This window comes from Alexandromys fortis, unplaced genomic scaffold (assembly GCF_014885135.2).
Source record: "Alexandromys fortis isolate MF-2015 unplaced genomic scaffold, M_Fortis_MF-2015_v1.1 scaffold_160, whole genome shotgun sequence".
In the NCBI taxonomy this organism is placed as follows: Eukaryota; Metazoa; Chordata; class Mammalia; order Rodentia; family Cricetidae; genus Alexandromys; species Alexandromys fortis.
Window position 1 is genome coordinate 1,698,213 of NW_026068035.1, and position 26,021 is coordinate 1,724,233.

Below are 26,021 nucleotides of genomic sequence, written 5' to 3' on the forward strand. Positions count from 1 at the left end.
CCTGAATGCCCCTCAACTGAAGAATGCATAAAGAAAATGTGGTGCATTTACACAATGGAGTACTACACAGCGGAAAAAAATGAAATCTTGAAATTTGCAGGCAAATGGATGGATCTAGAAAACATCATATTGAGTGAGGTAACCCAGACCCAGAAAGACAACTATAATATATACTCACTCATTAGTGGCTTTTAGACAAGAAGTAAAGAAAAACCAGCCTACAGTTCACAATCCCAGAGAACCTGGACAACAAAGAGGACCCTAAGAGAGACATACATGGATCTAATCTACATGGGAAGTAGAAAAAAGCAAGATCTCCTGAGTAAACTGGGAGTGTGGAGATCATGGGAGAGGGTAGAAGGAAGTGGGGGAGGAAGAGAGGAGAGTGAAGAAAAATATGTAGCTCAATAAAAACAAACAAACTAAAACAACAAAAATAAAAAAACATCGCGTTTCTGGTTCAGTGAGAGAGTCAGTCTCAAGGGAATAAGTGGAAAGCAATAGAGGAAGACACCTGATGTCCTCTTCTGGCCTACATATTCACCTGTCAACATGCACACGGAAATTCACACACCACACATGTACATGGAAATGCACACACCACACATGTACACAGAAATGTGCACACCACACATATACACAAAAACCTGATCTAAATATTTCTCAGGATGCTCACCTTTTGAATTTTCTGCTTTCTTTCCAGAATTGCATTCATAATTCTGTTTCAATTATGAAAGGACTAGATTTCAGTTTCACCTCTGCTGTGATTTGCAGCTGGAAGTCTTCATGAAGCCGAGACTGGACTTGGGCCTGGGCTATTTTCTCATCTCGTGTTCTACAGAGCTACTAAGTGTGATCCACCATGCTCACAGACTACAAGAGCATTAGGTGAGTGACTTCAGAAAGCTCAGTCTAAGAAATCCTGATGTGAACAAGGAAAAGCTTGGGGTGTAGCCCCAAGCCACAGGCTTACCTGACCCTGTTGTTTTACTTCTTGTAAATTAGGGCAGGGGCATCTGGCTGAGAGCAAACAGTTCTTACTATCAATTTGTTATTATTTCATAAACTTTTACGAAGTATGAACCACATATTTTCGTTTAATTATAGCTTCACAATTTTGTTGATAAAATAAAAAGCGTCTCATTTCCCATGGGCTTGAGCTCTCCATGACCTACAGAAACCCATGGACTAGTCTGTGTCTGTGCTTTCCCCGGTTGCTGCACTGTGGTTGGTAAGCATTAGTCCATTTATTTTCCTGGATTTTCCAGTGGGAGGCCTGACTGTGTCTGGTGGTTTTCAGGATGCCTCTGTAATCCTCTAGGCCTCTTTGTACTCACAGTGGTCACTTTAACCGCGAGGTGGTATGGTAATTTGTTTCCCCAACACCAACACCTCTAATCTCGGTGTGTCTTCCTCCTCTGTGACTTTGGCACTCATGCTGTGGGTGTGCAGGGTCTGTCTCCACCCCTTCAACCTTGGAGAAGCTTTGTGATTTCTTCCCCCAACAGACCATTCTCTGCCTTTGAGACAAACATTCTACCGTGAGTGTCCTCGGTGTAAAAGGCTGGGTCACGGTAATGCTACCAAGGTTGCCCAGTCTCAGTTGAGTTGTCCTGCTTGGGACCTGACCACCAGGCCTTGGGGACAGCCCAGACAGAATATGGGGCAGTAATGTGCACACCTCTGCCTGTCAGCTGTGTGACACCCTGCCGGCTATGAGAGGAACAACCCTCTCAGGAAGTCTGCCTTGAGGTCACCCTCTTCTGATTCCTCCAAGCTGAGCTTCGGCAGCACAGAGCAGAAAGAAGACATCTGCTCATGTACTCCCGACTCCTGACCCACAATTCAGTGGTTGTTACCTTAGTCCATTAAGCTTGGGGGTGCTGCTGTGCATTGGGGTAGCTGGAAGAGGTGATGAGAGAATTAAAGCAAACAGTGAGGGTGACAGAATGCTCAGGCATAGCCACTGTTTCTCACTCCCACTGTGTGTGTGTGTGTGTGTGTGTGTGTGTGTGCTCTGCATAGCTATACAGAGAAGAAAACACCATGTTAAATGCCAGTCTTGATTATCAAGCATTTCACTCTTCCAGCTGCTCATTTACTTAGTAAAGAAAACAACAAAGCAACTTTCACTAAGCATGAAAGCAAGGTGTTTCTCTTGAGGAACATGAAGTGCTCTGGTTTAGGCAAACAGGGAAAAGGGGCCACATGCCCAGAGAACAGTGTGTGTACCACAGGGCAGAGCCCCAGATTCCCAGGAGCCTGCTGAGGGGTGGTAAGCAGTGTGGGAATTGGCCAGATGGAGGAAAGGAGACATGTGCACATAGGGAGCTTGTTAGAAACAGGTAGGTCAAAGGGATGAGCCTGCCGCTAAGACCTGGGGACCACAACAAAGCAGTCTTGTCACAGCTGATGTTTGACCAGCCCCTGCTGGCCCTTTGTGGGATTAACTCACTCCAGGAAGCTGTCAGTTGAAGGAGAAGCCTGGGCTTTGGGGTCAGCAAGGCACTTAGGATCAGCCAGCTGGTCCAGGACAGAGCTTATTTAGGCCAGCTAGGCGGCCCTGGGAGAGTCTGGGGCTGGAGACAGGATCTCCCCAAATCCCACACAGGTGAGGCAGCTCTGAACTCATGGCAACCCTCAGTATGGTTTCTGGGCATCTCATGAGTGGTGGGAGGCATCCTGTATAGGTGTATGACCATCCCTATATTTGATTCAGCATGAAGAACGGCACAGAAGGGTTACCCCCAGTGACCCAGCTTAGTTTGAGGGCCCTAAAGGAGCTTTTGTCTACCTTTAGAAGAAACTGGGAAAGTAAATCTCCCAAGTAAATCTCCTAAACCCATTGGGAACTCACAGCAACCTGCCTCTACAAGGGCCCATTGGCCCCTGGCGTGAGTTCCGTGCCCTCTCTCTGCATCCGGACAGCTTTACCTTTGTGAAGCATGTCAGGGTACCTGAACTGTGTGGCTGTGTGACTGCAAAAGAAGGTCTGTGTCTCTCTGCGTGGCAGTGTAGGTCAACTCCTTCCTTATCACGTGGCTGGGCTCTTTCTACAGCCCAGGCCGACCGACTCTGAGGTCATGGTGGGGCTTGTTTGTTCTCCTGGCAGTTATTCGAACATACCTAGCTTCAGAACTCTGGGCTGGCAGTGGGAACATTACCTAAGCGCACCTTGTTACAATCCATGGGCTCATGCGCCCTCTGGAGGACAAGTGTGTCAATTCAGGCTACTTATGTCCGGTGGAAGGATGTAAGTAGGTTGCAGTATCAGTTTGGAGGACAGTTCAAGTTTAAAGTCAGGGTCCAGGGCAGAGGGCACTCAGGAAAATCTAATGATCAGCCAGCATTGGATGGGACTTCATTGTTTTCCTTCATTGTCCCCCGTGTGTCTTATGGTCTTGGAAGCACAGATTAGCAAATAAAGCCCATCAACGAACCAATCGAACAAAGAACCGACTGGAGAATGAGATTGATTTCTCCCTCTCCACACATTTGCAAGCATCTTCTTGGGACACGCATTTCATCCTATTTCTCTAAACGCCAAGGGAAAAAGAGTGAGGTTATATGACATTCAGAAAACGCCATTAGTCCTCAGGGTACATGTTTGGGTGCATTTTATAAAACACATCGGCACTAATTATAAGCCCACAACTAGATTATTCAAATCAAATGGTAGCCAGGAGTGTGTGTGAGTGTGCACACACATGATTCCAGAAGCAGTCTAGGTCTCAGAGGTTCTAGGCAAGTGTTCTACCACTGACCTACATCCCATGCCAAGGACTTGGAGATTTTTTTAGCTTCTACCTGTATCACCCTTAAGGATCTGGAGGAAGAGAAGGACACCAGATGTTTGACTCTGACATTCCTGTGTCTGGGGGTGAGGGTTCACATAGTAAACTGTTCCCATGGCACGAGAAAGATTCAGTCTGGTTTAAGAAAATACACTCTGCTTGTCTGTCCAAAAAGTTGCCAAAAATAAGTGAGAAGTAGCAAAAGCCGCACACTGTGTAACTGACCTTGTCTCAATGGTAATGCAGCAGTGTGGTTGGGTTTGTGCAAGAACAGTCTTCCTTTCCCCAGATTTCTTCTTCTCTCATATAATACACCCTGACCACCGTTTCCCCTCCTTCCTCTCCTCCCAGTCCCCCACCCTGTACCCCAGATCCACTTCTCCGTTTTCCCTTCAGAAAGGAACAGGCCTCCCAGGGATATCAGCCTGACACTGTAGCAGGTCGCAATAAGACTAGGCATAAGTCCTTATATCAGGGCTGCGTAAGGCAACCCAGTAGGAGAAAAAGGGTCCCAAGAGCAGGCAGAAGAGTCACAGGCACCCCCGCTCCCACTGTTGGGAATCCCACAGAACATCAAGCTGCAGTAACCATAACATAGGCAGAGGACCTAGCACAGACCCAGGCAGGCTCCATCATGGTCGCTCCTGTCTCTGTGAGCCCCTTTGAGCCCTGCTTAGTTGATCTGTGGACTGTGTTCCCTTGCTGTTCTCAACTCCTCTTGCTCTACAAGAATGCCAATTTTATTGTGTTTCAGGGCAGCTTATATAGTGCTCTCCTTGATTAGTGGCCACGCCCCAGCTCTCAGGATTTTCTACTGAAAATCCATCTGAAACCACTTCCTTGTTATCAGGAACTCGTGAGGGTTCCGTGCTCAGAGCAGCTGCAAGCATAGGAAAACAAGTTTTTTACTTCACCAGGCAAGGGGTCTTAGAAAGTTCAGGGACTGAGGGTTTGCAGCTCCTAACAGTTTTGATTGAAATGACACAGTAGAAAGCTCTCTTTCTGGGACATCAGTGGAAGAGGAAGGTCAACCAGGTGCTTTCTCGGCCTCTCTGAGCTAGCAGGTTTTCACCCCAGCGGCTGGCTTCTGAGCCTTTATTGGTCTTTATAGACACCTGGATGAGCACTAGGTGACCTCCTCAGATGAAGGTCAGATGCACTGGCTGGTAAAACTCATGTTGTGGAATAAATCAATGATGCTACCCAAGGTTATTTAACCATTGCACAGACTTCCTTGATGAATAGTGTTTAACACAAACAGCTAAGCCCAGAGCCGCCTTCTCCCTGCCCTTAAACCGTGGTGCAATTTGACTCCTAACATTTTAGCTGCGGGTACATATGCAAATGTTAAGATGTATTTTTCATTTGTTTCTCACACTTTATGAACATTAAGGAGATAATTGCCTTCTAGAGGGTAGTAACTTGGATGATCTTTAAAAAAATAATATTTGTTAAATCCCAGAAATGAAGCCCTTAGCTGGAGCCTCTGACTCAGTCCCTGATTCTCGGGACCTAATGGACTCCCTGTGCTAATGTGTGCACTGGGTTTCTTCAAATGCCAAGCTATCCCTTCCTGGCAGAGCTGTAATCCATTTTCTTCAGACTATTATGAAAAATATGGACAAGAGCAAAATTTCAAATGCTGTTTTACAAAAATTATTTAATCATCTCTGGCCCGTGGTGGGAGTTCCTATGCAATGGCCCATTGATGTATGTCTTTACAGAGCCATCCTGGCATTTGCAGTCTTTGCGGGTTTCATGAAAACCTTACCGTGTTCGTCTGAGTGACGGACAGTTTCGTGTCCGGCGGAGTGCAGCAAAAGTTGCCTCAGAAGACGGCAGAAGAGGGTTTGAGCCTGGAGGGGTTTGCGTCGGCCTCCCCTGCCTTCAGGATGACAGCAGTTTACCAGCAACTCGAGGTGGGCACTCCAACACTGTGACATTATCGCTTCATTTGAGATCCGAATTTCATGAGAAGCGAGCTTGCCACCAGGGCAGGATAGAGGATGCAGGCTCCATTAGCCATTTTCATTTTGTAGAAATCACTTTAGGTCATCCCTGAAGCCCTTTCATGGGATGCGGGGAGAAGGGTCAGGGCAGCAAGCTCTGGTGTGGTGTTGGCCTGGAGGCAGGTTTCACGTGGGGACCAGGACCTCTGCACACTTCTCTCCAACCTTCTGTGTTTTAGACTGGCCTGTCCTCCAGTGTCTTCCATAATGAAAAAGCTAAAGGTTTAGTATCATTGATAGATACTTAAGGGCTGATCAATCTGTTAGCAGTGAGCGGAGCAAGATTGAGCCGGGGAGAGGGTTATAGGAGAAGGGTCTTCTGGGCCAAACAGCCCCTATTATTATCAGATTATCTGTGCCTGCTGCGGGAAGCCAGCCTGATTGGGCTGGTGGACTGTTACTATTTGAAGGGATGCGATGAGGCCTGGACCTCACCTGAAATTCCAGCCCCTCTTCCAATCCATTTGTGTGCAGTTCTGCCCTAATTTCAGATGGCCTCACGGTCCTAGGGTCTGAGGGATGCTCGAGTATATAAACTGGGGGAGGTTAACAGAGAGAGGGGACTTCTAGAGAAATGGTTATGAGGAGGATATCATTCAGGCTGGGTGAAAACTTTCCATTGTGGCTGATTTGAAATCACCCACGTTGTTCCTGGTGACCCCTCACCCACACTCTGTAAGTAAAACCAACAAATGTGTTTGTGCCCCAGAAGCCACTTTGGTGGATTCATTTTTTGGTGCATCCCCAAAGAAGGGATTCTCAAGACAGGTGGGGATGTGGGTTCCCATCCGCTAGGGCTCTGCATGGCGTTGTAACTATCCTGGAAAAGTACTGAAGCAAAAGCCTGCTTCTGGATGCCCCAGTGTTGTTGATGCTGCAGGACACCATGTTCTAGTGGACCTGGGTCTCCCCCGTGGTCTCCTGATTTCTGACACATGAAGGGCTCTGGTGTAGAAAGAGCCTTTTAAAGACAGAGCCACACCCAGGCCACAGCAGAGGAAAATGGAGGTCTAGGGTCGGAGAGAACGCCAGCACCAAAGACAGAGAAGCAGCTGGCCCAAGGCTCTTTGGAGCAGAGGGAGCTGTCTTTTTCACAGGGGGAGACAGCAGACACGCTGTCTGTGACATCTGCTCCCTAGAAGACAGATGCATACCTGTCAGGGCCAGGTCAGAAATTTGATGTGATTGACTCCAGGGTCCTCCTCACCAGCAAAAGCCTCACTTAGGCTGAGGGTTCAGGAGACCCATTATACATAGTGGGGTGTAGCAGTAATGATAAAAACCCAGAGATAGATATTGGGGTTCAAGTTGAAAGTCAGAAAAGCAGCCAAACCATTAAAGAGCTCTTACTTACTGAAATCTTCAGACTAAAAAGAGAAGTTCCTGTCTCATCCTGCCTTATACTCATCTCTAGTGCTGGTATTAAAGGCATGTACCACCCAGCCTCTATGGCTAACTAGTATGGCTGCTGGGATTAAAGGTGTGTGCCACCACTGCCAAGAATATATGGCTGACTACTGTGGCTAGCTTTATACTCTTCTCTTCAGGCAAGCTTTATTGATTAAAACACAAATAAAATATCACTATAGTGGGTGACTCTAAAATGTAAGGGGTGGGAGCTCGAGAGGTGATTTTGTAATGGCAAGTACTTTCTGCTCATCCAAAGGACCCAAGTTCCATTCCCAGCATCCACATTTGACAACTCATTACCACCTGGGGCTCTGGGGGGAATGGAAGCCTTCTTTGATTCTCTCTCTCTCTCTCTCTCTCTCTCTCTCTCTCTCTCTCTCTCTGTCTCTCTCTCTCTCTCACACACACACACACACACACATGCAAAGCTGAATGCCTTCATACTTTCTTCCACCTGCGCTCTCGTGAGATAGTCTAAGGAGAGACACAGGTGCCCTTCCAGTTGGCTCTCACTATTGAGACAATAATCTCCAAGGAATTTCCCCAGAAGTCTCCTGCTGGGAGAAGAAAAGGCCTGAAGCTTGGAGTCAGCCAGAGGAGAAATTCGCCTTCAGCAGGGATTTCATCTGGTCCAACTAGCTTGCAGGAGAGACAGGAGCCAAGACAATGAAGGGCCAGGGATGCCGGGCCACTCTTTGGTGAGGACTACTGTCTACACAGCCTCTTGCCCTCTGTTTAAACTCAGACCTCTTGTCAGGACCCGGAAGATGGGCATGGGAAGTGGGTGTTGGGGAGGAGTCCCCGTGTCTCCCTTTTCTAATGTGGCCATACGGAGTACAACTTTCTCTGCTTTTCATGATTACTTTGTCTTGCCGGAGCTTCTGTACTGTTGAGAGTCTGTGAGTCCCTAGAGGGTCACACATCTTGCATCCCCACATCTCCTGGTTTAAAACAGCCTGACCGGCCTTCGGCTGCAGCTGCTCACCTCTGTGTTTTGTTCTGCGGTTTCTCTGCCTGTGCCTTTGGTTGGCAGCAGCCTGGTGTGGATGCCCTGGTGGGCGCCTCTGCTGCTGAGAGCACCGCTCCTCCTTTAACAGGGGGTTGTGTGTGCAACTGATGCTGCTTTCTTTGCATTTTTCTTGCTGCACATGCAGCGCCCTATCTAGCTTGTTACCCTCCCATGCCCAGATCTCCCTTAAGGCCTGTCGGAGGTCCTTTATTTTAGGAATACTCAGCCTTTGCCACCTGCTGAAGTCACTTCGTTTTTGGTATGTGTCAGTTTCCCACAGTCAGGCAGACTGCCCACGACCACTTACTTACTCTTTGGTAATTCCAGCTGTGTGAGGAGGCCCCTCCTCCTCCAGGCAGAGCACAGATTTAAACATCCTAGAAATGAGTTTACTGATGCCCACTGCTCTTCATTGTTGCTGCACTAATGCTGAAAGCCTGGGATTACAATAGCTACCACATGACTGGTGTTAAGTCCAAAAGGAACTTGAGGCAAATGGCTATCTCTGGTGTCTATCACCAAAGTGATGTGGGATGTCCTTCTGTGGATGAGCTGCCCTTTCTCTTTATCAAGAGGTTTCTCCTTTTCAACTGAATCTTGATTAATGTTGATGGTACCCATAGCTTTTCTTGTCCACATCACCAAAGTGTCTGCTGGACTCCAGGCTCTCTTGTGTCACAAGTACCTGCGACGGAGTCCAAGCTGGCATCCTGGCGCTTCTCACCCCCAGCCCTAAACTTCTCCAGCTCACGGGCTTACCTCCCTTGAGCCTCTCATTCCCTTGTAACCCCGCTCTTTTGGCTTTCATGGTCTCCTTTGCCTGCACTCTCTTGTTTTCCCTTCTTGCCCCCCAGCCTCTTCTCATGGCCAAGTCCAGTCTGCTGGCCATGTTCAGTATACTACCTTCTCTGCTCTGGATTCTTCCAGATGCCTCTGGCTGTACTTTCTTATCTACAATAAAAACCACCCCCACAACCGCACCTCGGAGTGGTTCTGTTAGTCTATGTTCCTAGGACTCTGGTGGTTAAGGTCAGAGCAATGTGCATGGGCTCTGAGTTCCCAGAGTCTGAAACACTGCCCTATAAAGCCTGGAGCAGCAGCCTCCAGCTCTCCGAGCTCAGCACCAAGGGCCCAGGGCTGCCAGCTCCGAAGAGTTTCTCTTTGCCTGCTCACATTCTCCATCAGGAGCCGCCAAGGCTTTCAGCAGCAGGGCGGGACTGTGCTTCCGGTTCCACATTTCCTCTACCCAGAAAAGATGAACACTTGTCTGACCCTTGTTTTGGGGGATCCGGTAGTATGATTTCATCCCTGTGCTCCAGGCAGCCCGAGGCCTCTGGAGAGCCCTGTTTGTAACCAAGCCAACACTCAGCGCAGTGTTCCTGGGGCTTCTGCTCTGACCATGGCACAGCAACCTCTGTGGATGGATGGGTGTTTCGTGCAGCCTCACACAGAGTGTTCCAGCCGATCTTGCTTTCTCCTCTTTGCTTGCCTGTGCTCACTCCCATGTTTCATGACCACTAGACTGGTTAAAGGTTGTAACTCGGAAGGGCCTCATGTGTCATGTGAGCACATGTCTTATCGTGTGAGCACGTTTGCATTATAAATGGTGCTGGCCACATTAGTTACAAAGCTTCTCACTAATGGTCTGGGCTGTGCTCTTTGCTTCCACAGAGGGAAGCCAATGGATTAGAGGGTCTACGATGGCAGAACATGCTCAGGCTGGTAGCAGAGCTGGCATCTCACCCTCTGGCCCCACCCCTGCCAGCCAAGCCCTTCCCAGAGGTTCCAAAACCACCACCATCAGGGGATCAAGGGGACATCAGTCTCACAGAAGACATTTCACACTCAAACAACAAAGGAAGAAGTAAATTTTCAAACAAGGTTAGTGACCCCGTGTTCCGGGGTAGAGGGCAGGAGTAGGATTCGGCTTCCGGAGAGCTTTTGTGTCAATAGATGAACATTAAACATTTACATATTTTGGTATTTGAGCATAATTTTGTATTTCTAAGACAAGCATGCAATGGTGTATTTCCTAAGAGATTCATTTTCAATAATCCAATGGCTAGAGCTGTTCTACGTTTTCTCAGATAATATATAGGTTATTTAGTAGCAATGCTTTCAGGGTGTGCTGACATAATTGCCGTCCTGCATTTCCCTTGTTCACATCCCACGGTGAACAGGAAGACGCCGAGGTGCCTTTGCGTGTGAGTGCTGACCATAGCTTTTCCTCTGCGCATAATATCCCAGAATGCCACCCCCCCCGAATCAAGCAATATTTTAATCAAATGAGTACTTTGAGGTACAGGTATTCCCAGTCAATATTTTTTGCTTGGTTGCAGCCATGCACAATGATATTAAAAATTATATATACCAGTATTTTCTCTTGTGGTGAGGAGACACTCTTTGGAAACATAAAGTCCTGATGATGTTTTGACTTGGAACTTATGCTGGGATGCTCAACCCTCTCCAAAACAAATTCAGGTTGTGTAGGGTCATGAGTATAAACAGAAATATTAAATGTAGAAGTAAATTTTTGGGGGATTACATAACTGTTAGCTAAGAGATTAGAAATGAGAAATTATAATCTTCTAAAGAGTTTATTTTAGCATGTGTGAGTATATCTATGTGCAAATGTGTCTGTGAGTGTGCATATGTGTGAAAGAGGGGGTTCTTTGTGAAAGTGTATGGCTCTCTAACAGGTAGAGGTGATGCAGAGCCCTTGTCCCTCTCTCCTCTGTGAGACTTGAGGGGCTCTGTCTCACTAGCAGGCAGATAACCGTCTGCACTGACCATCCCTGTAGGACCTACCATGGCTCAGGACAGACACCGAGCCTTTGGCTCTGAGTGAGAACACAGACTCTTGGAATCTGTCATGGAGATAGTAGTCTGGTGAGTTAAAGAGCTTCAGTGTGTCCTGGAGAGGGTGGGTGACTTTCAGAACCATACAGGCAGGGATTCAGAGGATACGTTCTAGCATCAGCAGCCCTGGGAATGAAACCTGGCAACAACAAGCTTCTGTCCTTGTCCTAGGAAGAGAGGAGGATGGCAGAGGCTGCAGACAGAAGCAGGGGTGGCAGTTCAGATGCTGCCCTGTCAGACTTTACACTGTGTCCCTCAGGAGGTGCTGTTGCTCCAGGTGAAGTCGCTGTTGGACGTGTTATGGCTGGGTTGTCACTCGCTGCAGAGCCCCAGGTTTGTTCTCAGCCCTGAAGCTCTGAGTGGGATCACATTGTGTGGCAAGGGGATGACCGGGTCCTGGAGGATGAGTGACAGTTCAGCAGTAAATGGTCTGTGATCCATCAAGTCAATTAACCACTTTACTGGGCATCAGGCCCCAGGTCTTCTGGGCACAAAGGTCTCATCTGCAGTGGTAGGATGGGATGTCTCTGAAGATGGTTCTCCAAGAGTGATGTGAGTTGTTGCCATAGCAACTTCACACAGAATGTTTAAAGGAAGCCAAAGTGGACAGCGGCTACAGAGGGGCTCTATCCACACAGGCCTGTCTTGAAAATCAACATATTTCACCCCAGTGACATTTTTATTCCAATTAAACTAAAAATAGGCCCACTTGGAGAGATGACTCAATGGTTGCTCTTCCAGAGGGCACAGGCTTGGTTCTCAGCATCTTCAGGGTGACATGTTTATAACTTCAGGAAGACTAACACCCTCTTTTGGTTTTTGTGAGCACTGCATGAACATGGTACACAGACATACATGTAGTCAACACGTCCATACACATGAAAAATAAAAGGTCCCCCTCGCACTTTTTAACCTATAAATAAGAGAACACGAAAGTGTTCAGATCACAGGGTTTCACAGTAACTTCATGAGACAATGGAAATAATAACAGTGTGTATTAGCTGCAGTATAATTATAAATCACACCCACAATGGAAAATGCGTATAATTAATAGAAATAATGACCATATTAATAATAATAGTGACAGCAATGATCTCTTTGTAATTAGACAGGCATGCATTGGTCTTTGTTTACGATGGGAAAGCCAAGATTCAGGGAGCTAACTGTTATGGTCAAGTTCATGTGACTAGTTACAGTCTGGACTCAACTGTTTTAAATTTAAGCTTAGGCTCCCCCTGCGTAAGAGACCCATGAGCATTTATGTGAGCAAATGGGGTCAGCATCCCTTCGTGGGAGCTGGGGGTGCTCACAAAGAATGGAATGCTCTTGGCTCCACAGACTCATTGCTCAGGGATGATCCCAGACCTTGGAGCTCCACTGTAGCTTGGTTTGAGGTAGGTGGGGGAAAACACCCTGAGTATGCCGGTCACCAGAGCCCCTGCTGCCAACTCCTCTCTCTGTGGATCCTCATGGCGATTCTGCACCAGTGCCTTGTCTTTCCCAGAGACCCATCTGGAGTACAACCCGAAAGTTCTATTCCCTTTAAATCTCTCCTGAGTTCTGGTTGTGCAGCTGCCACCATAAAACACCAGGTCTTAGCAGGGCGGTGGCGGCACACACCTTTAATCCTAGCACTCGGGAGTCAGAGACAGGTGAATCTCTGTGAGTTTGAGGCCAGCCTGGTCTACAAGAGCTAGTTCCAGAGCAGACCCCAAAGCTACAGAGAAACCATGTTTCGAAAAACCAAACAACAAACAAATGAAATAAAACAAATAAACAAACTAAAATCCCCAGATCTTTTATGGGTTTGCAAAGCAAAGCTTTTCAGTCCTGAGGCAAATGAAATCCTGCCTGTTCTGGAACCCCAGCGATGTAGAATGGCTCCTACAGGAACAGTACACTGGCTATAGACCCTGTCTCCTCCTCTTGCAGGGGTGGCGCTGGGTCATGCAGTCTAGCAACTGGCTCTCCCCAGACACTGTGGCATGAGGCTGTAGAGACAGTAATGCCACCAAGTAGGTATGACTGTGGCACTAAAGCTTTGTGTGCAGATATGGAAACCTAAATTTTAGGTACCTTAAAATGTCATTCAGCTTTTAATTTTTTCCCAACATAATATTTTTATTAATTATTTTGGAATTTCATACATCATACTCCAATCACACTTGCTTTCCATTTCTCCCAGGTCCACCTTCCCACCTTTTCCCCCTCCCCCAGAAAAAAAACCCCAAATCCAGTTTATGTTGCTCATAGACTCACTGGAGTATGGTCAAACTCCCAGTGGCTTAAAGAAAACGGAGACCTTCCATACCTCCCTGCCAGAAGCCACCAACCGTAAAGAGCTACACTTAGCATCTTTAGCCTAATTTTAAGGAACCTCTTCAATAGATTCCTGCCTGGACTGTTTTTTTTGGGGGGGGGGTCACAGACGCCTTCAATGTCTCTCATTTTCAGTTACGAGTCTGCAATCATCGATACCATTGCAAAAGAAGCTTCCTTGCCCATAGCAGTTGGTAGCTGCCTGGATCATGGACTTCCACATGGTTTCCAGTGGTAACAGGTACTATGGACATTAACATGGTCTCTGTTGGCAGCATGAACGATGGACATCAACCTGGCCTCTAGCAGCAACAAGGACCAATCATTAACACAGCCTCTAATGGGAGAAGTCTTTTGAGAACATTTAATCCAGAAAATGAACTGTTCTTCATCTCAGATGTCTTGTTGTTGCTCTGACTCTGAGGGCAGGACCTGTGAGAGTTCCAGGCTTCTGTGAAGCACCCTGCCCTGGCCTCCAGCAGCCCTGGTACCCTGGGCACAGCCATTATATTTGCAGCCAGTGGGCAGTCCTAAGACTCCATGCTTCCTTCCTCCCAGTAGGACAAGCAGTGTGAGCAGCACCTGGAGCTCAATGCCACTGGCCGGGCCTGTTGGCCAAGCCACAGCACCCTGGTGGTCTGAGAACTGGCCCTACTCAGCAGCAACAAGATCCTTTTCTGTTTTTTCCCCAGTCATTTAAAGTGAAATTAGGTAGTGAGCTGTCTAAATCAAGCTGTAGCTAGGGTCAACATGGGTCACAGTTCGCCAATACCTGTATCATTGGTAGTTGAACAGTGTGCATAAGTACATGTGTGCTTGTATGTTTCTGGGCCTAGGTCTTTATCATAGGACATCAGGGCCTCTAATTGTGTATGTGTGTATGTGTGTTTCTTGGCAGATTTTTAATAGGCTCTTTCTATAGAGAGTGCAGCATTATGGATTTTGTGGTTGCTCAAGCCTCTTACTGATTTTTATTATTTTATTTGTATGTGTTCATGTGTGTGTAGGTACATGAGTGTATGTAGTTTCACGTGGGTGTATGTGTGTATATGCATGTGTGTGTGTGTCTCTCTCTGTGCGTGTAGACCAGATGGACACTTGCATCTCATTCCTCAGGCAGCAGTCATCCAGCATTCTTTTTTTGAGACAGCTCTCACTAGCCTGGAATTCACCGAGTAGGCGGGGTTTTCTGACCAATCATCTCCAGAGATCCTCCTCTCTCTATCTCTCCAGTGCTGGGATTAACCATGTGTAATAGTTAGGGTTTCTATTGCTTTGAACAGATGTCATGGCCATGACAGCTCTTATAAAGGAATGCATTTAATGGGGACTGGCTTACAGTTTATAGAGATTTAGTCCATTATTGTCAAGACAGGAAGCATGGTGGCATGCAGGCGGACATGGTATTGGAGCGGGAGCTGAGAGTTCGGCATCATGATCGGCAGGCAGTAGGTAGAAAGAGGGCCAGTGGGCCTGGTGTGGGCTTCTGAACCCTCATTGTGTTTGGCACATAGATGTTAAGAATTGCAATGTTGTCTTGGTGGATTTTCCTTTGATAAATATGTGATGTCCTTCCCTATCTCTTCCGATTAATTTTGATTTGAATTCTATTTTGTCAGATATTAAAACAGTTATACCAGCTTTTCTGTTGTGTTCATTTTCTTGGAATGTCCTTTTCCATCCTTCTCCTCTTAGGTGATATCTATCTTTGATGTTAAAGTGTGGTTTTTGGATGCAGCAGAAGAATGGACCCCTGTTTTTGCAGCTATTCTGTTGGTCTGTGTCTTTTTATTGGAGAATTGAGACCATTGATAGTGGGGTGCTAAGGGGGAGAGTAAGCAGACAGGTTAGTGTTAATATACTGTGGAAATAACAGCCCCGGGGAAGGTGAGAATGTCTTTGAGTCAAAATGTGAGAGCCAGCAGATGTCAACCTGTGGCAATCTGGATGAGGTTGTTCTGAGTCTTTGGATGTAAGATGGACTCCTCTGGTGGGATCAGACAAAATCTGAAACAGAGGATGGGCAGAAGCTTGCGGGGGGGGGGGGGGGGAGAGGAAAAGGGGAGAGAATATTATGTATTCCTGGGTGGTTGACAGAGATTTCTGTCTTACCCGGCCCCGCAGCCGTTCAGTCCAAAAAAAAAAAACAACACAGAGGTCTACATTAATTATAAACTGGTTGGTCTAGTAGTTCAGGCTTCTTATTAACTCGTTTTTTACATCTACCATCAACTCATAATTTTTTTTCTGTGTTAGCCACGTGGCTTGGTACCTTTTATCAGCTAGGCATTCTCACCTTGCTTCCTCTGTGTCTGGGAGACGACTGCAGACTGACCATCTCCTCTTCCCAGAATTCTCCTGTTCTTGTCACCCTGCCTCTGCTTCCTGCCTGGTTGCCCCCCACCTAGACTTCCTGCCTAGCTACTGGCCAGTCAGCATTTTATTAAAATATAAGTAACAAAAATCTTTACAGGGTACAAGACCATTGTCCCACAGCACTGGACTACCATGTGCTGAGATAAGAAAGATGTCTTCTAGGTGCAATGAATGAGTGTTTGAAGGATGGAGTTAGTAGGCAGTCATCGGGAGTGGTCTGGCGGGCACTTGGAGAATACAATGTATACAGAATGTTGCAGAAGAGTCACAGGAAGCTGTGGCAGCTGTTAAGAAGGCTGGCAGACCAGAGGGTCCCAGTTATAGTGTTAGGTCCTCTTTACTGCCTAGAAAGAAGCTGAGTTAACCAGGAAGGTTACTTACCTGGTAGAGTGTTTGCTTTGTATGGTTCCTTTAAGAAGGGATGGTCAATGCATCCACGGTGGGTTCTTCCTCAAGCATTGTGTTACTTCTTGTTGCTTAGCAGTGGGAGCCTGCAGCTGTGACTTGTTCGCATGGCATGGACCAGGGATTGGAGCCAGAGGCAAGTGTCCTCATCTAATGGCCTGCTTTTTCCAGCCATGCATCAGTTCCCTGAAGTTTCATATCCTTTAAAATAGTGCCACAAGCTGAGACCAAGGATTCAAAGCATAAGCCTGGGTGACATTCTGGATTCAAACCACAGTAGCTACCGTTCTGCTTCCTTCCCAAGCACAGTGCTTCGGGGGATCTTTGTATGACACAGAGACTTGAGACAGAATGTGCCCTGAAAAGTTATGGCTTGTTAAGTCAACTTGGGCTGTCTCGTTTAACTGACAGTTTATGGAGGTGAGAAACAGCAAGTGCTATTGTGAATTATGCTGACATACGGACAGCTGTATGCACTGTACCCGTCGGCTCTTTGATACTGTTGAAGCTAATTTCTATCTCCTAATCTTTTAAAAATTGTTTAAATTCTTAGTTGTTAGAGAATTTTGTACAATACATTTTGATGCTATTCAAGATTTGGAAAGCATTTTCTCATTATCTTCTATTTAAGCTGTCTGCGAAGCTCATTGTTTCTGGATACCATAATCAGATGCTTGAACACCATCTCTCCATCTCTTCTCCTGACCGTTGCTTTCTGAGAAACCATGACAACAGCCTGGGTCATGGTACTTTTTACAAGGCCACAGCCAAGTGCTTATGCTCTTGATTGCTGAAGTGCTTCCTCTCACTGAGGTCTCTGCAGCTTTTATTTATAGTGTAGATCGGCAAGGAAATTGATGCTAGCTCTATGGAGCCTGTCGTTTATTAGCCTATTCATTTTAACTAATGTGTTATAATTTTTAAAAGTCCTTATTCACTACGGACGGTGGAAAGAAACCACAACACTTACGTGCCTGGACTGGCACCACCCAGCCTTCAATGCCAGTTGCTTCTGTCATTCTCCGCCTTGGCCTGCTTCTTGTTTGTTGCTTGTTTATTCATTTGTTTGTTTTGGGACAGGGTCTCTTCCTTGCTGGGAAGTTACCAAGTAGGTTAGGTTGACTGGAGAGAGAACCGCAGGAATCTGTCTGTCCCTGCTTCCCTGGCACGGGATTATAGCACACACCATCATGCCTGATTTTTTTTTTAATATTTTCTGGGAGCTGAACGCAGCTCCTCATGCCAGTTTTTCCAACTGAGCTCTCCCCTGAGCTTTCAAATAACAATTTTAAAAATCAGACATTCCAACCCAATGCAATTCAAAAATAATGATTTGATGTTGTCCAAGATATGCTGGTAGAAAAATATTAAAAGTTTTTCTCTGTAATTAAAAACCATGATTTTGTAAGAGCAGAAAGCTCTATGTGATGCTAAGAGCCACTGTGATTCATAATAAAAAGGTCTCGAATCTGAGGGGAAGGATTCCAGCCAGGGTTCTTTGGTGTTGCTTTTTGTGAGCGTGTGCACAGTGCGAAGGGATCATGCTATGCTCAGAGGCCACGGTAAAGTCACTGGATGTAGCATGGATGAGCCCTCATAGGAACAATGTGGACTCATTTCTCCTCTGATTTTTAGCTAGCTTTGGTTATTGTGAAAACAGGAACCTTTTACTACTGCCCTGTTTTTCTTGACCTCCTACATTCAGTTATGACTCCTTATGGGCATGTGACCCACAGTGTGAGAATCTGAACCGTAGGACATTCTCTCAAAGACCAGAGGACATGGCCACCGACGTGACCTGAAGGTGCTCTACCTCTGAGCTATGCCACCAGCCTGCAGTTTAAGTTTAATAAATGCATTTGTTACTCCTTCATTTTCAATCTTAAAATGTATACATGTGGGTGATCTTGAACAGTGTGTGGCATTTCCTTAGTCATACTTCATATCACAACCTAAGAAGAAAAATGCTAAGGATAAGAACAAGCAGAACGTCTTTGCTTATGGGCCCCACTGTTGTATGATATTTTGTTTGTGTTCTTGCCTGGAGATCAGAGAGCAGAGCTAGTCCAGGCAGTGGTGGTACACACCTTTAATTCCAGCATTTTGGGAGGAAGCAGAAAGATCAGGAGTTCAAGGTCACCCTGGGCTACTGGAGATTGAACCAGTCTAAAAGAGACACAGAGTCAGTGATGGTGGCTCACATCTTATATCCCTGTACTTGGGATCTCATGCCCTTAATCCCAGCACTAGGGAGGTAGAGATAGGAATATAAAGTGGGTGGAGACAGGATCTAGGCCCATTCAGTCTGAGGATTTGTAGAGACTAGAGCCCTCCCACCCCCATTCGGGCTGAGATTTCATAGAGGTAAGAAGGCTGGTGGTTGCTGCTTGGCTTCTCTGGTCTTTCAGCTTTCACCCAAATATCTGACTCTTGGTTTTCATTGATTAAGACTAATTAGATTCATACTTCACCTCACCTCGGGCAGGCGGGCCAGGCATCGTTCGTCTTTCCAGCTTTCCTGGAGCTTTCTCATGAAGCCAAGGTGCAGAGCCACGTGTCATGGACCACAGCTCCAAAAGAGCACTGAAGGGGAGGAGAAGCGGTAATAACTGCCTGACCCCAAATCTCATTACTGTCAACCCAGGGGAATACTACAAATTACAAATGAAATTCACAAATGACATTTCAAAGATATCTTCTTAACCCAATTTAAGTGCATGCCATTGTGATTAGCTACATACGCCCATGAATATTGATCTAATTATTGTAGCTAGACAAATTAAAATGTTTCTGGAGGCAGCAATCTTTTCTTCCTTCCTTCCTGGGACAGACAAGAAGGTTGGTCCTGTAGGAAGCAAGGGCTGACATGAGCCATTAAGCGGAAGGGCCTGACAAACCTTCCTGTTCTTGTCATTTCTGACGAACTTTGTTTTGATTCATTGAATGTTCATCTCTGAAGCAGCAATTCAAAAGTTGAGATTCCCTTTCGGGAAGTGTTGTGACCACATTGTCTTTCCTATGCTCTAACTAAGATGTTATCCCATGGCAAGAAAAGACTTAAGAGATCTGAACGGTTCTGCCGAGGTTCTAGAAACCATCATACGTTTCCAAGACCTTTGGTGGGTAAATTACATGTTTATTTAAAAATTTAAACAGTCAGTGGGTCGTCTATATCTTTGAAGTATCAGAACTCAAATAGTAACCGGTTGCAAAGATTCAAATCTGCAGTTCTAGCCATCAGGGGGCTGAGGCAGGAGGATCGTGAGTGTGAGGCCAGTCTGAGTACCATGGTGAAATTCTCCCGCAGGAAAGCTTTTGATCTTCAAGCTTTTTGTAATGAGCATGGAAGCAGATTCCTCTGAATGAATAAATAAAGGGGAATCTGTAGTGTAGATAGAGCAGGAAATTTATGGAATAAGAATGAATGTAACTTGGTGTAATGTAAAAGCATTTCTTCTTGTGTGTGGTATGGAAAATTACTAAGGTAAAATATTAAGCGAACATTTGCCCACATGAAGGCTGCCACACCCATCTGGCCCTGCCAGATGTGGGGGCTGCACCCAGCAACCGTGGTAATGAAATAATCTTGCCACACAAGAGGGACCCCCCACCCTTCTGTGGCCAGTCGATACTGATAACCTAGGGCATCTGGTTATCGGAAGGATCAAACGAGGGGCAATTTTGAACTGACTTAAAAGAGGTGGCTGAAGCAGGGCGGTTATCTCACTTCTCACAATGGCTCTGGCACCAGGCCTCTGTGGAAAGAGAGATCCTCCTAGCTTGCCTCCCTAAAAGCAGCAATATTGAATGCCTTGCCTAAACATTTAATACTCTGTCTCCCGAGTACAGAGCTTCATCTCCCGAAAACAGACATTTAACACCTTGCATCCCGAATGCAAATCCTCATTCCCTGAGAGTGGACATTGAAGGTCTGTCTCCCGAGAACAGACTAGATACTCTGCCTTTCAGAATGCTTTGCCATCCCGTAAGCAAAGCTTCGTCTTCTGAGCAGACAGAACGCTTTGCCATCCCGAGAGCAAAGCCTCATCTTCGAGAGTAGAGAACTAAAAGCCTTGTCTCCCGAGACTCAGTCACCCGAAAGCCGAGTCCAAGGCACTACCAGATACCAGCCTGGAACATCAGGACCTTATCTCCCGAGTGCAGACTACGGGGTCAAGAGTCGATCTTCGCTACCCAGCCCCCAGTGCGGACAAGAGCCCAGCCTGAAGAAATTCAAAAAGCCCTTTTTAAGCCAGGGAATATCTGGTCGTATGATGCTATTTCATGTGTGTATGAGAGGTTAAGAGAAAAGCATAGACGTGTTAATACATAAGTTTAGTGTGTGAAATGTTAAGAGATATTTTATGGATAATTGATAAAATTAGGAAATATTAATGGATAAGCTAAGGTTAAGGAGTGTTTTATAGATAAGTAATGGATAAGTTGTATTAGGGTTAAGAAGTGTTTTGTGAATAAGTGATAAGTTAGATTAAGGTTATGAATTGGTTTTATGTATTAGGTTTAGTAGGATTGATAATTGTGATATTGAAGTGTCTGTGTGTTGCCCATTATCAATCCCCCATGCCTATTGAGATTGTAACCCCCATTGATGTATTGGATATTGAAGTTGCTGGTAAAGAATCATCATAAAAACAATTCTCTTGCTTGGTCTGGTTACTCATCACTCTCTGGGGAGAAGGGCACAGAGTCCTCATAGGTATTACTCGAAAAGAACCTGGAGCTGAAGTCCCCCAGCTTGTAACACTTTTGAAAGGCAGGCTGGGGCTGTGAGGTGACTCAGTGGTAGCTGTGTTTGCCGCTAAAGCCTGACAACCTGGGTTTAATCCCTGGGTGCACATGGCGGAAGGAAAGGACCAATTCTCTCAAGTTGTCCTCTGACCACACTTGTGCCCTGGCATAGGAATCCCTCCTCCCCCAACCCCCCAATATGAGCACACAAAAGACAAATAAATAAATAGAAACAGGTGGATCTCTGTGAGTTCTGGGCCAGCAGTGTCACATAATGAAATGCCTTCAAAATAAATAAGTTAACTAATACAGCAGCTGTGATAAAAATTTAAGAACCGTATAGAAACATGTCAGGAGTCCCCCCTGTTCACTTAGAACTCAGTCCTGTGGCCTGTGTTTCTTTCCCTTGGGGTGTCTTTTCACCTGTTCTTTGTTCAAGTGTGTCGCCTTTTGTACTGGCTGGTGGTGTGCGTGAACTTGACACAAGCTGGAGCCATCAGAGAGAAGGAGCCTCAGTTGAGGAGATGCCTCCATGAGACCCAGCTGTAAGGCATTTTCTTAATTAGTGATCAATGCGGGAGGGCCCAGACCATGGTGGGTGGTGCCACCCCTAGGATGTTGGTCCCGGGGTCTATAAGAAAGTAGGCTGAGCAAGTCAGAGGAAGCAAGCCAGTAAGCAGCTCCCCTCCATGGCCTCTGCATCAACTTCTACCTCCAGGATCCTGCCCTGTTTGAGTTCCTGGCCTGACTTCCTTCAGTGATGAGCAGCAATGTGGAAGTATAAGCCAAATAAACCCTTTCCTCCCCAACTTGCTTTTTGGTCATAGCGTTTCATCGAGCAGTAGAACCCTAACTAAGACCCCTTCCTCAGCATTTGTTTTATTTGAATAAAAGAAATAAAACAATAAATAAAATAAAACAATCTTGCGACAACCATGAGGAGCAACCATGAGACAGGTGCACAAGCCAAAGTGATAGTTTAAAGACTATCTTAAAAGTATGTGTATGTTCACAAGTCAGTGTGGGTACGTGTGCGGGAGTGCAGTGTGCAAGTCAGAGTGGTCACATGCACGGGAGTGGAGTGTGAAAATCAGTATGGTCACATGCACATGGGTGCAGTGTGAAAGTCAGTGTGGGTATGTGCACGGGAGTGCAGTGTGCAAGTCAGAGTGGTCACATGCACAAGAATGCAGTGTGCAAGTCAGTGTGGGTACAGGCACATGAGTGCAGTGTGTATCAGTGTGGGTACAGGCACATGAGTGCAGTGTACAAGTCAGTGTGGTTATGTGCACGGGAGTGTAGTGTGCAAGTCAGTATGGGTATGTGCACAGGAGTGCAGTGTGCAAGTCAGTGTGGTCACATGCACGTGAGTGTTAGATCCTCTTAAAGCTGGAGTTAACAAGTGGTGATGAGTCACCTGACATGGGTTCAAGGAGCAGAACTCTGGTCTTCATATGAACACCCAGGGCTCCTAGCTACTGAGCCAGCTCTCCAGCCACGATGATGGCTTTTAATTGCCAATTTGACACATGTAGAATCGCAGGGGAAGGCTTCTCAGTGAGGTATTGTTTGGATGAGGTTGGCCTGTGGACGCATCTGTAGGTGGATGGTTTGATTATGTTGGTAGATGTGGGCCGAGTCCGCCCATTGTGGGCAGCGCCATCCCCTAGGTTTGGGTCCTGGTTGTATAGGAGTGAAGAAAGTGAGCTGATTGGTAAGCACACACACTCTCATTTGCTACATCCTCTTGATTGTGGCTATAAGGACTTAATTGCTTCAAGCTCCTGTGGCCTCAACCTCCCGACTATGATAGACTGTAATTCGGGGCTGTGAGATAAAATGCCCTCCTCGTCCCCTACATTTTCTTTACGCAGGGTGTTAACGCAGTGACACAGGTGACATTAGGACACTGAGGCTTGACTTTGCTCAGGGATTGGAGTTTGTTGAATCCTTTCTGTCTCTGTAGAATCCTCACATCATTCTCTCTGGTCTTACAAGGAGCCAGTCATTTGCCATTGCTTTATTTCATGCTTGCCCCTCAGAAGCCTGGGAAGGTTAAAGTGAAGAAGCAATGGAACATCAGAGCCAGAAGCATACAGCCGACCATGGCGTCATGTTTCCTGCTAGGCAAGACATGTCCCTGTGAATGCCAATGGTCTGGTTAATAATAACTGTGTTTTCTAGATATGTCACAAATATTTACACAATAATTTCTTCTTTTCTACTTTTATTAGTTATTTTGAGAATGGGGCTCACTCTGTAGCTTGGGCTGCCCTCAAATTTGTGAAACTTGTGATCCTTTGGCCTGCAGCTCTCAAGTGCTGGGATTACAGCTGTTTGCCTCCCAGCTTCTTCCTCCTCCTTATTTAAACCAATTTTCTCATGCAGGATAGCTTTTCCTTTTCAGAAATCATTATCTCTTAGAATTCAACAGTCTTGTTATAATAATTTTATTTCATTGTGTTGTAATTAAAATATTTGCTTTAAAATATTCTTGTGATACCCCAAATGGTAATATAAAAATCCTTTGGACAAGACTGATGTGGCTGCTCAAACCGGGAATCTCAACACTTGGGATGCTACAGCCCGTGTGTTGATGGGAGTTTAAAGCCACCCTGTGACGTAGGGAAAACAAGGCCAACCTTGGCTACAAAATGGGATCCTACCTCAAACAAAACAAAAGCAAACAGTCAAAGACCAAAACAAACAGACAAATTTAAAACAAAAAACCAACCAACCAAAAACAAACAAATAAACAAACAAAAACCCCACCCAAACCAAAAAACAAAACCAAACTATAAAGGGTTTTGGGCAGAAGCCCTGCCTCCTCCCCCTCCTGGAAGCACAGCCGAGACCTCCTACTTTTCATTCTTGTGGAAGGTTCTTGAGCTTCAGATCACATATCTACACCTACACAGAAGAATTGCAGCTTCGGAGAATATCTGCTAACTCTCTGATTGACAGGCGACTATTTGACTTTTGTAGACCTCCTGGCCTATGTCTGATCATGTTTCTTTACCGACTTGAAATATCATTCCTGTCTTATGCTCCTTCACTCCTGCCATGCTTAACTGAGATGTCCGTAATGGGGGGTAAAGTCAGCCCTGGAAAGACCGTAGTTCAATGGTTCTTGTTATTTAGTCTGTAAACGTGAGTACTCTCTCGTTCACGCTGGGAAGAGATTCTCCATGGACCATTCTCTCCTTTCCCTCTTGTAGGCCCTGACAGTCACCAAGTCCCCTTCTGTCTCTGTGGAACATACAGTTTTGCTCTTCTGTGCCTGGTTCACCCAGGGCATAGCCTTGTAGCATGAGTCAGCTTTTCTGCTTTGAACTGCCAAACAGTACTCCGTTTTGTGGCTGCATCATATTTTGTTTATCTTTTCACCAGTTAATAAACACTGTTTTCTATTATGGGAATTTTGAATAATGTCGCTGTGAATATTAATGTGTGAGAGTTGTGTGGACATAAGCTTTCAGTTCTCAGTTTTATGGGTTGTAGAGTTGCTGGGTCATATGGAAATTATACCTTTAACTTGTAAATTAACCTTCCAAAATGGTAGCATCAAATTCCCAGCACCACGTGGCTGTTGTGATTCCTCCACGTCCTAATCCCCACTGAGGTGGTTAATAGCAGCCATCCAGGTGTGAGATGCTGGATCTCAGCAAGGTTTGATTGACCCACCCTAATAGTCCAAGATGCTGAGCTATTTGCAAATTTTTCTTTAGAGAATTCTCCTCTTGCAGCCTTTGCCTACTTAAGAAACTGGTTGTCTTTTTACTAGGCTATTGGGAGAGCTCCTTATAAACTGTTGGTTCTTGGGTTGCTGGGATATGCGTTGTAAGTAGTTTCTCCCATCCTCTAAGTTGTCTCTTCTTTTTCTGGTGAATGTAAAGGGAACTTTCGGGGAGGTGGAGTTTGCCTTGTTGGTTGTGTTGGTCTCACAACTGCATTCTCTTACAAAGCTCACAGAGCTCCAGGCTTTAAAAGGTGGCTGTTTTGTATGTAAATTATCGTGCAATAAACCCAACATTGAAACAATAAAATGAAAAAGAGAATATATATTTTTTGATTTCTGTTTTCTTTTCTATACAAACTCAATCACCCTTCACCCAGAAGTAAGTTGTGCTTTGTCAGTCATAATGGAGGACCCAGCACCGACTGTTATTTCTTTCCCATAATCCATCAGTTGACTCAATCAATTCAACAAGTCAGAGGGACCACTGCATACTTTCCCAGAGCCGGGGTCCCATGCAGTGCCTGGGATCCGCAGGTCACTCTGGCCTACTATGGTCTTTCACACATGATCATAGTCTCATGGGTGTGAAGGGAGGGAAGCTGTAAGGAGGCGGAGCGTCTTTGTGGATATAGTTAATATTTGGTGATTGCTTGCATACCTGAATTCCATCCATCCACCCACTCATCCTCTCATCCATCCACCCACCCGCCCACTTTCTATCCACCCACTCAACTACACATTCATCCAACCATTCATTCTCTCATCTGCATCCACCCACTCACCAACTCATCCATCCCTCTGTCCACCCCACTCAATTACACACCAACCATTCATCCACTCACCTATCCAACCCCCTACTCACCAACTCATCCACCCCTCTGCCCAACCACTCATGCACCCGCCCACCCACCCATCTACTCATCTATCCCTCCATTTGTACATCAAGCCATCTACCCACACGCCGGGGAAAGTGTGATTTCCAACAGCTTTGCTGCTTTAAGCACGATGGCTAGAAATTAGTTCATCGTATCCTCTCACCCTTTGTTTACTTTTTGCTTTCAATTTCTTATGGCTTTTTATTTGTTAATTAGCCATCCGCAACACTCTATGGTGGTTAAGTTATTGGGCTGAGAAACACCTGGGGTCCTAAAGAGGTGCAGCTGTGCATATATATATATGTCTGTGAAGGTGTTTCCAGAGAGAGGTGTAACTGAGAAGGGACCTCCCACTCTGAAAGTGATTGGCTTCCATGCACTGGTCACACAGACTGAATAAAAAAGGAAAAAGAAAAAATATCCAACTGATTTCTAGTTCACTTTTGTTTGTTTTCTGGTCAGTGCCATGGCCCAACT

General features: G+C 45.9%; 1 long non-coding RNA gene across 1 annotated transcript; it reads left to right on the forward strand.

Moving 5' to 3' along the window:
- Positions 1-20,837, forward strand: LOC126515384 (uncharacterized). Its single transcript, XR_007595841.1, has 8 exons — positions 1-138; positions 704-888; positions 5,519-5,713; positions 7,642-7,911; positions 9,894-10,103; positions 11,024-11,111; positions 11,253-11,414; positions 18,667-20,837. It is a non-coding gene; the product is annotated as an uncharacterized lncRNA (long non-coding RNA).
- The last annotated feature ends 5,184 nt before the right edge of the window (positions 20,838-26,021 follow it).